This window comes from Oryx dammah, unplaced genomic scaffold (assembly GCF_014754425.2).
Source record: "Oryx dammah isolate SB20612 unplaced genomic scaffold, SCBI_Odam_1.1 HiC_scaffold_27, whole genome shotgun sequence".
Taxonomy (NCBI): Eukaryota; Metazoa; Chordata; class Mammalia; order Artiodactyla; family Bovidae; genus Oryx; species Oryx dammah.
This window is the reverse complement of record NW_024070211.1, coordinates 30866103-30882028: the sequence shown is the minus strand read 5'-3', so window position 1 is coordinate 30882028 and position 15926 is coordinate 30866103.

Genomic DNA, 15926 nt, shown 5'->3' with positions numbered 1-15926 from the left:
AGGGGACATGTGTATACGTTTAGCTGATTCACTTTGCTGCACAGCAGAAACTAGCACAACATTGTGAAGCAGCTATACTCCCATAGAAACAAACAAAAAAGAATCTAGCAACGTTAGCTGATTCAGAAACGAAACAAAACAAAACAAAAAACTAAGTCTCTTGCACTCAAGCCCTGGGCTCAGGCTCCCCTCTCAGATGGGGAAGCTCAGGTTAAGAAAGGTTTACTGGTGCTTATTCTGGAAGGAGAAACTCGATCTCAGAACTGTATAGCATTTTAGCAAATTTGGACTGGAAGAATCCTGAGAGATCATATAGCACACCCACTCATTTTAGAGATCTGGAAACAGGCCAGGGACTTACCCAAGATCATTCCCCATCCTCACCAGCCCAGAGATAATCTGGAATTTCTGTTCTTCGTGAAGTGAATGAATCTACATAAAAGCACAGTGCTTAGCACATAGCAGGTGTGTGGAAAATGTGAAAATGGAATGCTATGGGGAGGCAAGTGGCTAAAGGTCTGCTGTAAGAAGGGACAAAATGTTTCCATATGTTTTGGTGGCAAGCTTCTGTTTATAGGATCCTTCCACCTGTTGCTGCTCCTCTGGGCTCTGATTTGCACAGATGATGTGAAGGGAACTCTATATGGTTAAAGACATCCCAAGCAAGGCAGCCTGTAGGAAGAGGGACTCAGTGACAAATCTTAGTGGAAACCTTAGCTCCTGCATTTCTGTACCAGAGGCTGAGAATTTGGGCAACCAGTGCTCTCTAGGAATCGGTGAGAGCCTTTATGAATCAACCCAACTTTAATATTTTAGCTCAATTCCACTAATTTTTTGCCAGGGACTGCCTAGGTCTGTAGTTGTTCAGTTGCCCAGTCATGTCTGACTCTTTTCTACCCCATGGACTGCAGCATGCCAGGCTTCCTGTCCATCACCAACTCCTGGAGCTTGCTCAAACTCATGTCCATTGAGCTGGTGATGCCATGCAACCATCTCATCCTCTGTTGTCCCTTTTCCTGCCCTCAATCTTTCTCAGCATCAGGATCTTTTCCATTGAGTCATCTCTTTGCATCAGGTGGCCAAAGTATTGAAGCTTCAGCTTCAGCATCAGTCCTTCCAATAAATATTCAGAGTTGATTTCCTTTAGGATTGACTGGTTTGATCTCTTTATACTCCAAGGGACTCTCAAGAATATTCTCCAACACCACAGTTTGAAAGCATCAGTTCTTCAGCACTCAGCCTTCTTTATGGTCCAACTCTCATATCCATACATGACTACTGGAAAAACCATAGCTTTGAATATACAGACCTTTGTTGGCAAAGTAATGTCTCTGCTTTTTAATACACTGTCTAGGTTTGTCACAGCTTTTGTTCCAAGGAGCAAGCATCTTTTAATTTTAATGACAGAAAGCCTAAGTCTGAAGAGTGACTAATATGACCCATCTCTGCTCCAGGGGACTCATGGTCCCATGGACCATAAAAGCAGGCCTCCTGAGAAAGGAAAAAAAAAAAAAAAAAAAAAGTCACTCAGTCGAGTCTGACTCTTTAAAACTCCATGGACTCTAGGCCGCCAGTCTCCTCTGTCAATAGAATTCTCCAGGCAAGAATACTGAAATGGGTAGCCATTTCCTTCTCCAGGGGATCTTCCTGACCCAGGGATTGAACCTGGGTTTCCTGCATTGTAAATAGATTCTTTACCAGCTGAGCCACCAGGGAAGCCCCTGAGAAAGGAGGTCTGGGCCAAATTTATCAAACCAAACTCTTGAGATAGATACCCCGTAACCTGAATAAGTACCTGCACCAGGAAGAAATGAAGAAATAAATGACTATGTATTATATATATTTAAAGTTCTCCTCTGGCATGAAGGAGATGCTCCCTGAACCACTTGGAATCCTGGAATTAGAGCAAACGGGCTCTGTCAGAAAAGAAGAGGGAAAGGAATGGTTGTTGGTAGGTGGACTAGCCAGGGTTTGCAGGGGGAGGCAGAAAAAAGCTGGTACCAAAAGGGATGGTTAAAAAGAGTTTAGCAAAGGGAGTGCACAGTGTGGACAGTGTTGAGGGAGAGCAAGCAGTGGTGTGAGGCACACAGTGACTGGCACTTGGGAGGCTGCTCCCACCCCTGCGTGTAATGATGTCGCGTAGCTACAAGAGATAGCTGCCTGGCAGGTGCAATAGTTTCTGCGAGAAGAATTCAGTCACTATCAATCTCCAGACCTGCAAGGAGAGAGTTGGGGGTGGGGGGGTAAATAGCCCAAACTTCCTTTCCTTCCACCTTCCACTTCCTACAGATAACTTCCATTGGTAGGAACCAACTAGAGGCCAGAGGCCAAGGAGGCTTGATTGGTCCAGTCTGTAAAGGTCAGCCTCCCTGGGCACCAAGCAGAGTAGGGAATGCAGCTGGAGAGGCAAATAGAGACCATCCAGTGGAAAACAAACGTCCATCCCAGTAACTTTATTTAAAACTTACAACTATAGTAACACATACAACCGGCATGGACAAGTTTGGGAACACACCTGACTGTCAATAAGCAAGCAATCAGTGAGAACAGAAGTGCATTAGGGCATGAGAGCTTGGCCTTGTGGCTGTGAGCAGTCAGTATACTGTGGGTTTGTCTAGTTTACGTCTCAGTGGGAATAGAGGGTATTGGTTGAGTCTATGAGTTTGTTGGGCTTCCCCGGTGGCTCAGACTGTCAAGCGTCTACCTGCAATGCAGGAGACCCAGGTTTGAGCCCTGGGTCACAAAGATACCCGGGAGAACGAAATGGCAATCCACTCCAATATTCTTGCCAGGGGAAGATCCCCTGGAGAAAGAAAAGGCAATTCACTCCAGTATTTTAGCCTGGGAAATTCCACGGACAGAGGAGACTGGCAGGCTATAGTCCATGGGGTTGCAAAGAGTCAGATATGACTGAGCAACTAACACACATAAGAGTCTATTAGAGGAGATAGGTTAAGAGAAATTTCCTATTTTACCACCCTTCTTTCTTGGAGTAGATAAAAAGCAGAGGGGATTCTGTTAAGTTCAATTTAATATTGTTTATTAAGTATTTCCACTGTACCTACTGGCACCCCACTCCAGTACTCTTGCCTGGAAAATCCCATGGATGGAGGAGCCAGGTAGGCTGCAGTCCATAGGGTCGCTAAGAGTCGGGTACGGCTGAGCGACTTTCACTTTTCACTTTCATGCATTGGAGAAGGAAATGGCAACCCACTCCAGTGTTCTTGCCTGGGGAATCCCAGGAATGGGGAGCCTGGTGGGCTGCCATCTATGGGGTCGCACAGAGTCAGACACGACTGAAGCAACTTAGCAGCAGCAGCAGCAGCAGCACTGTACCTACTATTGAGAGATAGATACTTTAGGGACAAAGAGAGGAAGGATAAGATATGGATTCAAGCGTCCTGGAATTTACGTTCTAGGTGGGGAGATAAATTCCATAGACGGAACAGAATAATAAACAGGAAAGTGGATTGAAATGCTAAAGTGTGGGATCCAGATGAATCACAAGGAATTTGACTAAGGCACACCACATCCAAGTCTGTGGTTTCGGCATGGTCCTTAAGGGCTTCCCACCTGGGTGGGACGAGTTAAAGCCCTTATGCATGAATTTGGAGAGCAGGGTGTGTCTAATCAAAATTGGGCAATGGGACTAAAGAGAATGTCTCACACTTGGACGTTCAGATTCTTCTCTTTTGGGTGGACGCCTCTTGGATCTCGTTGTCTTAACCATGTCTGTCGAAGGCTCATGTTGGGTTTCTCAAGGCCCAGATGAAGGAGGGGTCATGGGCTAGAACAGGCATTTGGAAAACCTTTGCTCTTTGAAGACACTGCATGTGTGCAGGATGGGGGAGGAAAGCCATTTGCAAGACTCATGAGTGGTGCTCACTCTAGGGGTGGTGGGCTTGGATAAGGGGCCCTGCATCCTCACCGGCTCTATTTTCTAAAGGGAAGGTGAAGTATGTATCTTCTCTCACAAGATAGAGCAGGATTTCACAAAGTGTATTTTATGAAACATAAAGGCCCAGGAAATGATAAAAATAATTTTCATGGAAGAAGAGGGTTCCTTTGCTGAATAAGTTTAGGAAACACTAGATCAAATGAAGTTACATAGGGTTTCCTCTGCAAGATCTCTCAAAATCTTGAATGTGAAGCTGTGTGTTATGAAATTCCTACAAGGGGCCAGTAATGGCATATAGGGATTGCCAAACTTTTTTGATCAAGGCCCTCCTGTTTTAGGAACACTCAAGAATATCTCTTAGAACACTAGCATTCTAAGGAACAGTTTCAGAAATGCTTAATATGTGGGGAATTTGCCTGTTAAATAGGGACCCCACAACAGAGAGAACTATGTTTAACACCATGAGATTTCTGCTAATATTATACATAGCATTTCCCAATACCCGTGGGAAGTTGGGGGGATTCCACCAGCTTTCCTGAGACTCCCCATTTTCTCCATTGGGTTGAAGAGTGGGCAAAATCTAGGGAGGGCTTTAGGCGATGGAGCAGTTAGCAAAGAGAGCTCCTGCTGATGGACAGAACCAAAGAAGCCTGAGATAGGGAATTTGGGGACCTCTTCACAAAGGGCTAAAAGAACAGAAGGAGGAGAAATGGGAGGGGGCTTCCAAAATGGTGGGACCTGGGGGATCCTGAGTTGATGCTCTCCTTCCTTAAAGAGGCTTTCACTTCTTAGTCCCAAGACAGCAGTGCACACTTTATAAATTATCCACACCCTTTCTCCCCAGGGAACAGGAAGAGGCTGAACAGGCAAGAATCTGTTGCATCTAGAATCTATATTTTGACCAGAATTTTTAGTTCACGGAATTGTCTGGCAACTATAGGTCCATGAGGAAGGAAACTCCCCAGCATACTTGAGATGCTGAAGCATTTTTCTCAGAGACTCAGTGCAATCACCGTGGGAAATGGATAAGAACAAATGGCTTTGGCTTAAAAACAGGAAGATTCAGAGGTTACAGAAACCCCCAAGCCTGAGTCTCTGGGTTAAATACATTGATACGGCACTGATAAAATTGCCCCCTTTTCTAGGTCAGAAACGGTTGAATATTGGTTATTTTATATGGATCAGCTGATAGCTGGCAAATATTTATGGGAGAGCCAGAGGGAGAAGAGAGTGTGTGGTTTGTGTGTGTATGTCTGTGTGTGTGTCACGGGAACATTGCTGAGAAGCTAGTCTTATATGTAATAGAAATAGTTTCTCTGCTGATAAAAAGGTGGAAGAGAAAAGCTCTCGGGCTTATTTCCAATGGGTGAACAACAAGATTAGGAGCTCATAACAGGTTTAGACTCAAGGAGATAAAGGTGGAGGTTGTAGGTATTAGCTCTTAGGATTAGGTGCAGAAAGACACTGGGAATACCTTTGGTCTTTGGGAGCAAGGCACGGAGACCTGGGTCTGACAAGTCACAAGCTGTTAGTGACTTATATATGAGAAAGAGAGAAAACAAAAGAGTCACTCTCGTTAGGAGAAATTGAACCCAACTTTTTGGGTGGTGGCTTATTCCTTACTTTTGGCCTATCCCATCATTTGTCTTCCCAGTACATCTGAAAATCAGAGTGGTGGGATGGAGGGTAGAGGCATAGAAAGATATATAGTTAATATAGGGAAATGTGGTCTGTTTCATCCCTAAATCTCAGCTAGTCCTCCTGGTAGATGAACACAGCTGTTACAGTGATGAAAGTGAAAGTGTTAGTTGCTAAGGCATGTCCGACTTTTGCAACCCCATGGACTGTAGCCTGCCAGACTCCTCTCTCCATGGAATTCTCCAGGCAAGAATACTGGAGTGGGTAGCCATTCCCTTCTCCAGAGATCTTCCCAACTCAGGAATCGAACCTGGGTCTCCTGCATTGCAAGCAGATTCTTTACTGTCTGAGCCTGTATTCTAATTTCTGTAATACTTTACAATTTACGAAACAGCCCACAAATATGATTTCATTTATTTTGATTTTCAAACAACCTTTGAAAAAAGGTATTGCAATTCCCATTTTCCGGGTAGGAGATTTGGCTCAGAAAGCAAATCCCCCAAGAATGGTAATTGACAGAATCATACTCCAACCTGTATCTTGGACTCCAGATGGAATATTGGTTTGGTCTGATCTCATGGAGGGTGACCAAGGCCATCAGGTAACCAAGAAGTCCTAAGACAGAAGCAATTGTTCAGTTACCAGGTATATAATAGGTGGTGTGAGTGAAGCTGGTTGGTTACAGGGCTTCGTTAGTGGGTGGTGGGGTCTATGGCTTAGGACTGGTGAGCCCACATCCTGGTACAGGGGCCATTCACTACTCAGCTCCAGGTGGTTATTGCCAGGAATATGTACCAGCATGATTTTTTTGAGAAGCTGGAAATTCAATGAAACAAGTGTTTATTGAGTGCCTATTATGCTCCAGGCACCAGGGATAAAGCAGTGAATAAAATGAATTTCAAAAATCTCTAAGATTTGTACACGAATTGGTCCAATTTTTTACATGTTGGGGACTAATAGAAAATTTAGAAAACATTATTCAGGCCAAAGCAAACACATTTGTGGGCTACATTTGGCCTCTTGGTTGCCAGTTTGTGACTTCAGTTCAAAAACTTTGATGAACCAAGTGTTCTCCAAAGAGCGGGCTGTGCAGAAAGGCCCACTGTGGCCAGGGAGGAAATAGCACTTTTATTCAGGCTGGTCTTTTTATTTTGTCCTTTAACCATTCTCATTTTTGTGAAAACTGTATCATTTACATAACTAATTTGTGTATAGCACATGTGTCCTTATAAATATTTCAATAGATTTTATTTCTTTTTCAAAAAGAAATAATTTAATGTATTTATTTGGCTGTGCTGGGTCTCCATTGCTGCTTGGGTCTTTCTCTAGCTGGGAGCGTGGAAGCTACTCTCTAGCTGTGGTTCACAGGCCTCTCATTTCAGAGGCTTCTCTTGTTCTTCTCTCTCTAGGTCCAGGCTCTAGAGAGTTCAAGCTTCAGCAGCTACAGCTCATGGGCTCATCGGTTGTGGTTCCTGGGCTCTAGAGCACAGGCTCAGTAGCTGTGGTGCACTGGCTTAGTGGCTCCATGGCATGTGGGATCTTCCCAGACCAGAGATTGAACCCATGTCTCCTATCCTGGCGGGTGGATTCTTTACCATTGTCACCAGGGAAGCCCCAATAGATATAATTTCTATTTAAACAGCAATAGATATTACTTAAATATCTATTGAAATATGAAATAGGTACTCAACTATACCTAAATATGCATCTATTAAACATTTCAATATATAATATAATGTAGTGGATAGTGTTAGTCCCTCAGTTGTGTCTGACTCTTTGCGATCCCACGGACTACAGCTTGCCAGGCTCCTCTATCCATGGAATTCTCCAGGCAAGAATACTGGAGTGGGTATCCATTCCATTCTCTGGGGGATCTTCCCAACCTGGGGATTGAACCTGAGTCTCCTGCATTGCAGGCAGATTCTTTACCATCTGAGTCACCAGGGAAGCCCAATGTATATTATATACATTATAATATTTCACTAGATATATTATAGGCACATGATTAAAGTACTTTATTGATAGGGATGTGGATCAAGAAAGGTTCAAGACCCCTGGGGACAGTCTTGGCAAAGCATATTTGTTTACTGTCTGCCTGAAATAGTGCTAGCACTGTAGACTACATTTTAGTGTCCAGAAGGCTTCAGGGAATGTGGGAGTGGGAAGAATATTTATAGCAAGATTGATTGCAAACCATCACAAACCAACACAAACCATCAGCACAACCATCCCTCAACAAAAGCCATCCTTCTCTTCCTGCCTGAGTGGCTGTCCTGTGTGTGAAGACTGCAGGCCCTGCTGGGTGGTGGAGGAAACAATCAGATGATGTGGCCAGTTCAGGGTGGACCAGCATTTCACCCGCTGCCACCACGGTTTTGGGGCTCTTATGGTCATGACTGGTTTTACTTCTTAGAAAGTGAGACATGCTGTGAGACTATCGCTGTGCTGGAGAAATGAGAATGGAGGGGCCGTACGATGTGTGTGTGTGTTCCTCAGTCGTGTCTGACTCTTTGCAACCCCATGGACTGTAGCCCACCAGGCTCCTCTGTCTGTGGAATTTCCCAGGCAAGAATTCTGAAGTGGATTGCCATTTCCTTCTTCAGGGGACCTTCCCAACCCGGGGATTGAACCTGGGTCTCCTGCATTGCAGGCAGATGCTTTGCCATCTGAGCCACAGGGAGGCCCATGTGGTACTCACCCTTTAATGTCGGGAAGGTTATTATGGGAAGGCAGATGACGAGACACTTGTCAGCTTCTTTGAGGACATAGTACAGATAGGTGAATGTAAACTACTGATGGGGAGAGTTGGGTTACAACTACAGAAGACATTCCTTTCTTTCTTTCTTTTTTAAACCATGTTAAAAACATTGAATTCAAGTTAATTTATGAGTGTTAGTTTCAGGTGTACAGCAAATTGGTTGAGTGTTACACACATACACACACACATGTGCACACATGCTAAGTTGTTTCAGTTGTATCTGACTCTTTGTGACCCCATGGGCTGTAGCCCACCAGGCTCCTCTGTCCACGGGATTCTCCAGGCCAGAATACTGGAGTGGGGTGCCATGCCCTCCTCCAGGGGATCTTCCTGACCCAGGGACTGAACTCCCAAGTCTTATGTCTCCTGCACTGGCAGGAGGTTCTTTACCACTAGTGCCACCTGGGAAGCCTCCCACCCCCATTTTATTATATATATATATAAAGCATATATATATTCTCTTACAGATTCTTTTCCATTATTGCAGGATACTGAATATAGTTTCCTGTGCTGTCCAGTAGATCCTTGTTGCTTACCTATTTTATATATAGTATTGTATTTATATTAATACCCAATTCCTAATTTATCCTTCTTCACCCGACCCTGGTATCCTCTTTGGTAACCACAAGTTTGTTTTACAGGAGACACTTCTGACAGTGAGCTTTGTCTAAGTCCTGTTCTAAAGCCTGTCTTGGACACTGTATTCACTGTTGGTCTATAGACTGGCAATGTTTTGTTCAAAAAAAGAGCACTGGAGGAGAAGCCAGAAAATGAGTGCTCTAGTCTTGCAAAGACCTTTGGGTGTCCTTGACCTTAGACAATGCCAGATCTCTCTTTCTCTGAACCTCTCTTGGATAAAGAAGGACGTAGTCTACGGTCTCTGAGCTTCTTTCTTCTATTTTGACTTTTAGCTAAGAGTTTGAGTGTTGGAAAGTGGTCACTAGGTGTTGCGGAGTGTTTTCTTGGGCCAGAAGAGGTTGTCTCTAACCCAGGCCAGTATAAGCTACTGTAGCAAACAGACCACAAATGTATAATGGTTCTTACAAGGTAGAAGCTTATTTGTTATTTACAAAAGGTGTCAATGTGTTTTCTTGATTGGTAGTCTCTTTTTCTCCAAGTATTGATAGAAGGATCTAGGATCTTTCCATCTTGAGGTTCTACCATCTTTAACACATGGCTCCAAGGTGGCCAGACTCATGCATATCAAGCTGATGTGGGACTAAGCATGGACAGTTAAGCTAGCATATTTTTACTGGCCAGACGGTGAAGGGTGTGCATTAATTTTGCTCAAATTCTGTTGACTAGAAATCAGTCACAAAGAAATGCTTAACAACAGGGAGACTGGGAAATGTAGTTTAGCTGTGTGCCTAGGACAAAGAGGAGAAGGATTTGGGCAATGAAGACCCATCTAGTCCACAGAGAGGAGAGCTAAAAAGACAAAGGATTGTATGGAGTGGGAAAAAAGATGACAGTGATGTTAATTATCTTTCTGTTTATAAAGAGCTTGGAAGAGTCATCAACCGAAGAAGAGTCAGGATATGGGTTTAAAAGATCTCCTGGGCCACAGGGAAGAGCCCTGAGCTGAGACTTAAGACACTCAAGGTTTTAGTTTTTATTGTGTCTTCACCTAGTTAAGGGACTGAATATAATTGACTTGATTATGTGCTTCAGTTTCCCCACCCGTAAATGCAACCAAAATATAAGGCAATGGCAACCCACTCCAGTACTCTTGCCTGGAAAATCCTATGGGTGGAGGAGCCTGGAAGGCTGCAGTCCATGAGGTCGCTGAGGGTCGGACACGACTGAGCAACTTCACTTTCACTTTTCACTTTACCCTAATTACTTGACACGATTTTCTGAGAAGTCAGGTATAACAACATCATGTACAGTTTGAAAAAATAATACAAGAGTGATTACAACAGAAAATGAACTTAAACTGGAGGTAGAGAAAATTCAGTTAGATAAGAAAGTTAGACAAAAGAAGAAAACTTCCCCCATAGAAGAACAAGGGAAGTTTTTAGGGAGTGTGGAAATAACTTTAAGAAATCACAATTTTGTGAGTAGTGGAGAGAGAACTCAAACTTGGAGGGTGTTTCCTGGAGGGTAGGGAGGACATGGGTGTGGATCCTGGTAAGCAAATTGGTGTGTGATCTTGAGTGAGTGAGTCGCTTCCCTTCTCTGGGCCTCCATATTCATCCTGTAAAACAAAGGGACTGGATTATATGTTTTGCTAAAGTCTCATTCCCGAATGGCATTCTTCTGACTACGTTCAGTCTTGTCAAAGTGTGGGGATTTGAAGGGCTTTAAGCACCTTTGCTGATGACCACAGTGCTGACAGTTGGGCTCCAAACACACCAAAGTTCCAGGTGAGCCCTTCAACTTGGGAGTCCAATAAACATCTTGAACCTCTCACGCCATTGTCAAAACATCATGGTATCTGCTTTCCCCAAACCTTTTCTCCTGCAGCCTTCTACATCTCAGGAAGAAGGCCACTCTTCTGAGGGTCTCCTTCCATCAACCTCACTTCTATGCATTGCCTGTAGCCCACTGACGAGCAAGCCCAGTTGCTCTATCATCACAATACACCCCAAATCTCACCCCTCCCTGCCAACCTCTTAGCTCGAGCCACCATCACTTCTGCTCTGGATGTGCCAACTGTTCTCCCAGATCCCACTCTTGCCCTCTTATCATCTGGTTTTCACATTACAGTCAGGTTGAGCTCTTTATCCTTTCCACCATTAAAAATCTTCCAACAACTTCTTGGAATTAAACTCCTTGCCTTGGCCTGGGGGGATTTCTGACTCATTTCTAACCCGCTCCTGCCCTCCTGTCCTCTTCCCAACTCTTCTATAGCCATTCTGGCTGCTCTCCTGCACACTGGGCTCATTTCTGTTGCAGCCCTGTGGTGCTCTCCAGCCCTTCTGCCCCAGGCACTCTCTTTCCATATCTTCTCTGGCTCCGTCCCTTGCTCCACTCAGGTCTTGGCTCAAATGTCTCTTCTTTGAGGGGCCGAGTACCCACCTTCATTCTTTTCTAGCTTCTAATTCTTTGATCTCTCAGCCTTCTAGTTTTTCCCTAAAGCACTTTACACTCCCTGGAATTATTTTCTTACTTGCTTACTTGTGTGCTTTCTGTCTCTCTCCACTAGAATGTTAACTCCGTAAGTGCAGGGACATTTTTTGTTTTTTTATATAACTGTGTTTCCCATAGCATATATAATAAGTATTCAATGAATGTTGAATGTAATTAATAAATTAGTGGAGAGAAACTGATCATAAGATCCCTGCAGAGACTGTAGCTGCCAGTGGCCAACATGCTTCAACAAAGGGAAGAGAGCTGGGGACTTGAGTTTGATGGTCAGGGATGAACTTGGTCAATCTCCCCCAGCCCAGGGTGGTGGCACTTGAACAAGGTGTGAGTCTCTGACCCTGGCGGCCAGGTGTCTTTGCCCTGTGACCCTGATCAGATCCTGGTGCTCAGAGTTCTGTACTGCTCCTCTTTTCTCTTTTTTAAGAGGTGCTTGGGGGACCTCTCAGTGGGTATATTTGGCTTCTTTTTCAAGCTACTTGCTCTTGCTGTTGAGAAATGACTAAGCAGATTCTCCATCTCCTAGTGGCCAGCTGCCAGACTGCAAGAGTTGACACTATCAGCCCAGACAGGTTTGGGAGGACAAGTCCTCCTTCCAAAAGAGCCCTCTTCCTTTGCTCTGTATTCAGAAAAAGCACACATCAGATGCCCCCACCACTGCCTTCTTTGAAATGGGCTTACTCACCTCTTGATGGGGCCCTCGGCTGATCCCCATGTGAGAGGGGAAGGCAGAGATGACTGTTTGAGTCATACTGGACATTGCAAAATGATGGATAGAGGATATTTGAATGGTGGCATAACGAAAATGATACCAGCCATTCCCTTCTCCAGTTCTCTGCTTACTGAGCGCTTTTCTGTATTAGGCATAATGCTAACCTCTTCAGGTACATCAACTCATTTGATTGTCACAATGATCTTTGGAGGTAAGTAAAGTGTTAGTTGCTCAGTTGTGTCCGACTCTTTTCGACTTCATGGACTGTAGCCCACTAGGTTCCTCTGTCATGAAATTCTCTAGGCAAGGATACTGCAGTGGGTGGCTGAGGTGAGTGCTGCAAATTCATAGATCAGGAGCTGGAGGTAAAGAAAGGTGAAGGGATTTGCCCATGGCCGTGTGACTCATAGCGGAGGGACTGCATTTAAACACAGGTCTCTCTCTGTTTCCAAGAACGCGGGCTCACTCCTCTGGCTCCACTCCTTCCACCACTGCACAGATTGTTCCTCAGCTGAATGCAGTGGAAACACAAGGCAAAACCCAAGTAATTTTTTCCAAATTTCTCACTACCCTCCCCTTACTTCACACCAGAAAGACCCCTGCCAAGTTCAGTGAGAGGTTAATAGGTTTAATGTGGAAAATTGGTTGAGAAGTGAATTAAGTTTGGGAACTACTGGCTGAAAGTAAAGTTAGAACTTTGAAGAATCACTAATGTGTTGAAATTGATTGCAAATCTTCAAGAGAGACATGTATCATGTGCCTTTCCTAAAGTTAATTGACCAAGAAGTAGTTTTTTCTCCCTGGGGCATCTTAGAGTTCTAGAGTTCTAGGAATACTCTGGAAATTGCTGAGCTCTACTAATACACTCAGTGACCTATAAAGGTGCTTGGGCATTCTTTCCATTGCCACTTTTCTAATCTGAAATCCATCCTTCTATTCACAGAATACCCACCATGTTCCAGGCACCATACAAAGTGTTTTCTCCTACATCATCATATCCAATCTCACCACAACTCCATTTTACAGAGAAAAAAGCAGAGAATCTGCAGGATCACAGAGCCAGGCAGTGAGAGGACAGACATTAAAACCCCAATTTCCCTACCCAGACTTACTAATTCTCTCTCTATACTCCTGGGTTTCTTCCTTCAGTTGCTTATTAAAATTCTGGGCATTGGTTAAAATCCCAACTCAAGCTCAAAAGTAGGTTGTATGTCCCTTCCTTCTTATCTGTCCTTCGAGTAGTGAGCTTTCCCTTTCCTAAACTCCCTTCAAACTCACCATCTCTACCTGAATCTGGCACCCTCTTGATCAGATTGATGGTTTAAGGGTGAGAAAGTGTGAATGTGTATGTGTGTGCCTAGGACCTCAAATGGAATTTAAGTCAAGCACTTGGCATATATTGTCTCTTTAAACTGGCACATAAACCTTATGAAGGAAATACTGTTAGACTCAGTTTGTAGATGAGAAGACTGATGTGCAGTGGTTCACTCACTTGCTCAAAGTCACAAAGCAAGTTAGTGATGAAGCCTGGGCACAGGATTCACTCCTTCCACCATTCCATGCTGCCTTTACCTAGTTCAACTCCTTGTTTCATAGCTAGGGAAACTGAGACCCAGAGACGGAAAGTGACCAAATCACATAGCTTGTGAATAGCAATGTTAGGACCACTTGTAAAGCCTCAGTGCCAGGAATTCTTTCTCCCCAGAACGCTGTCTCCCCAGGTTTAATTCTGATCTCAGCCATTGCTGACTGTCAGCTCCTATTACCTCCATGCTTGGAAATTGTACCTTGTAGCTTGCAGAGACAGCAGGAGACTGGTAGCCTGCTCCCTGGGGAATAGCCAAGGGAGGTCAGCCTACTAGCCTGCAGACCGAACACCTAAAATAAACCAGGCAGCAAGCTCAAAAGAAACCACACAGCCTTCCAGCAGCCCGGGGCCAGATGCAGCGTCAAATTCCCAGGTTTTTTGGGCATAGCGCCGAGCACAGCACTTAGTGGCTGCGGCTTCCTCCTTTTATTTTAAAGAAAATGAGTTTTTGTCACTTGAGATTTAGAATTTGAGGCTGGCAGAAACTGAGGGAACTAAGATCCAGGAGACCCTGGAACATGATGATGGGGAGAAGGAAAGAAATATTCTTCACATGGCTGGTTTCCAAACTTGAATGCTTATCAGAATCACTGAGAGAGCTTCAAAAAAATGACCCAAGTTTCATCCCAGATCTACAGATATCAGACTCTCTGGGGACAGGGCATGGGACTCTGTATTTGAACATGTTTCCCCAGGTGAGTGGTCCAGGTTTGTGAACCACCATTCCAAATATGGGCTTCCCTGGTGGCTCAGATGGTAAAGAGTCTACCTGCAATGCAGAAGATCCCCTGGAGAAGGCAAGCCACTGAAATATTCTTGCCTGGGAAATTCCACAGTCAGAGGAGCCTGGCAGGCTACAGTCCATGGAGTTGCAAAGAGTCGGACATGAGTGAGCAACTAACACTTTCCAAATGAGCTCTTTCCATTTGCTGGTCCACTTGATTTGCATCTCTCATTCTCGACTCTCAATTGAGGCATGATTTTTTTCACAATAGAATTTCAATTCTAAATCATCCATGTCTATACCATGGCAGGTCCGTAAGACAACACTTCGTAGGGTTTCTGTCCTTTTTGTAGATAGAGATTTCAAGTTTTCCCTTTCAATTGAAGTTTAGGAAGCTTCTGTTCTCCAAGAGGTTTAGGTCACTGGAGGAATCAGTTCTGGGGAGTTTGGTTGCCTAAGATGTCTGCCACCAATTCCCTTGGTATCCCAGGCAATCTATAAAAGTTATAAGTTGCTAAAGTAGCTGTAGATGCCAGGATACATGGCACTGTATTCAAATTTTCTGAAACACCCTTGTCAGCAGCTGGAAATACCTATTGAAAGAGATGAGTGTCTTTTCTTTTTTAAGAAGAGATTGGAAAGTTACTTTCCTTTGGCTTGAAGTTGGGTTTAGAGATGACTGTTGCTTCCTCCTCCTGTCCAGTGTGAAGAAGGAGGGCTCAGATGGAATGGAGGACATTTCCAGCTCATCAGAAGGTTAGAGGGGAAACACAGACTATGGCTTCTGCTTCTACAAGCCGAAGAATGAGCAGCCCTATCTAGGAGAAAAAGCCACATTAGCCACGGCAGGACCTTGGGTAGGTGTTGGCATCAAGCTGATCTGAACTCCTGGCTGAAGTTCTAAATGCATGTTCTCACCTGTGGAGGACTTGCCCATTACAGGGATCCTGGAGAAGTAGTTACTAGCACCTTAGTGCAAAGAGACTTGGCTTCCATTCTGCACCTGCTCCTGCAGGATAGGGTGACAGAAGGAAAGGGGGAGAGGATTCATATCAGCTGAACACCTACTGTAGTGTCAGGTGGGGAACTAAAAATTGTAAGACAGGGTTTATACATGCAAGGAGTTGATTGTCTAGAGGAAGCAGGTAGCCAGAAATGGCAAGGAATTATGCTTTTGTTCGCTGACGAGATTGTTGTGATTGACTGTGTTGGCCATGGGTGTGTGTTTGGGGGAGGGGCAGGATGGGATGGATGCCAACCCCTGGATCTAATAAACCATACCTCGATTTCTGCCGCTCAGGGGACCAGTGTGTGCATGGTGGCTGGCTCAGGGAAGACCTCCAAAGCCAGCATGTCTGTGCTGCTCTAAGATGGATGAGGCATCCAGGGAGGCGAGGTGGGGAGAGCAAGTCCAGGCAGAGGGCATGAGTGTTTCAGGGTAAGGCAATGGGCCCTCATGTGAGCTCAAAGGAGTTTCCTTTTTTGTATTTTTCATCAGAGCGCTGGTGACAGTGCTCAGCC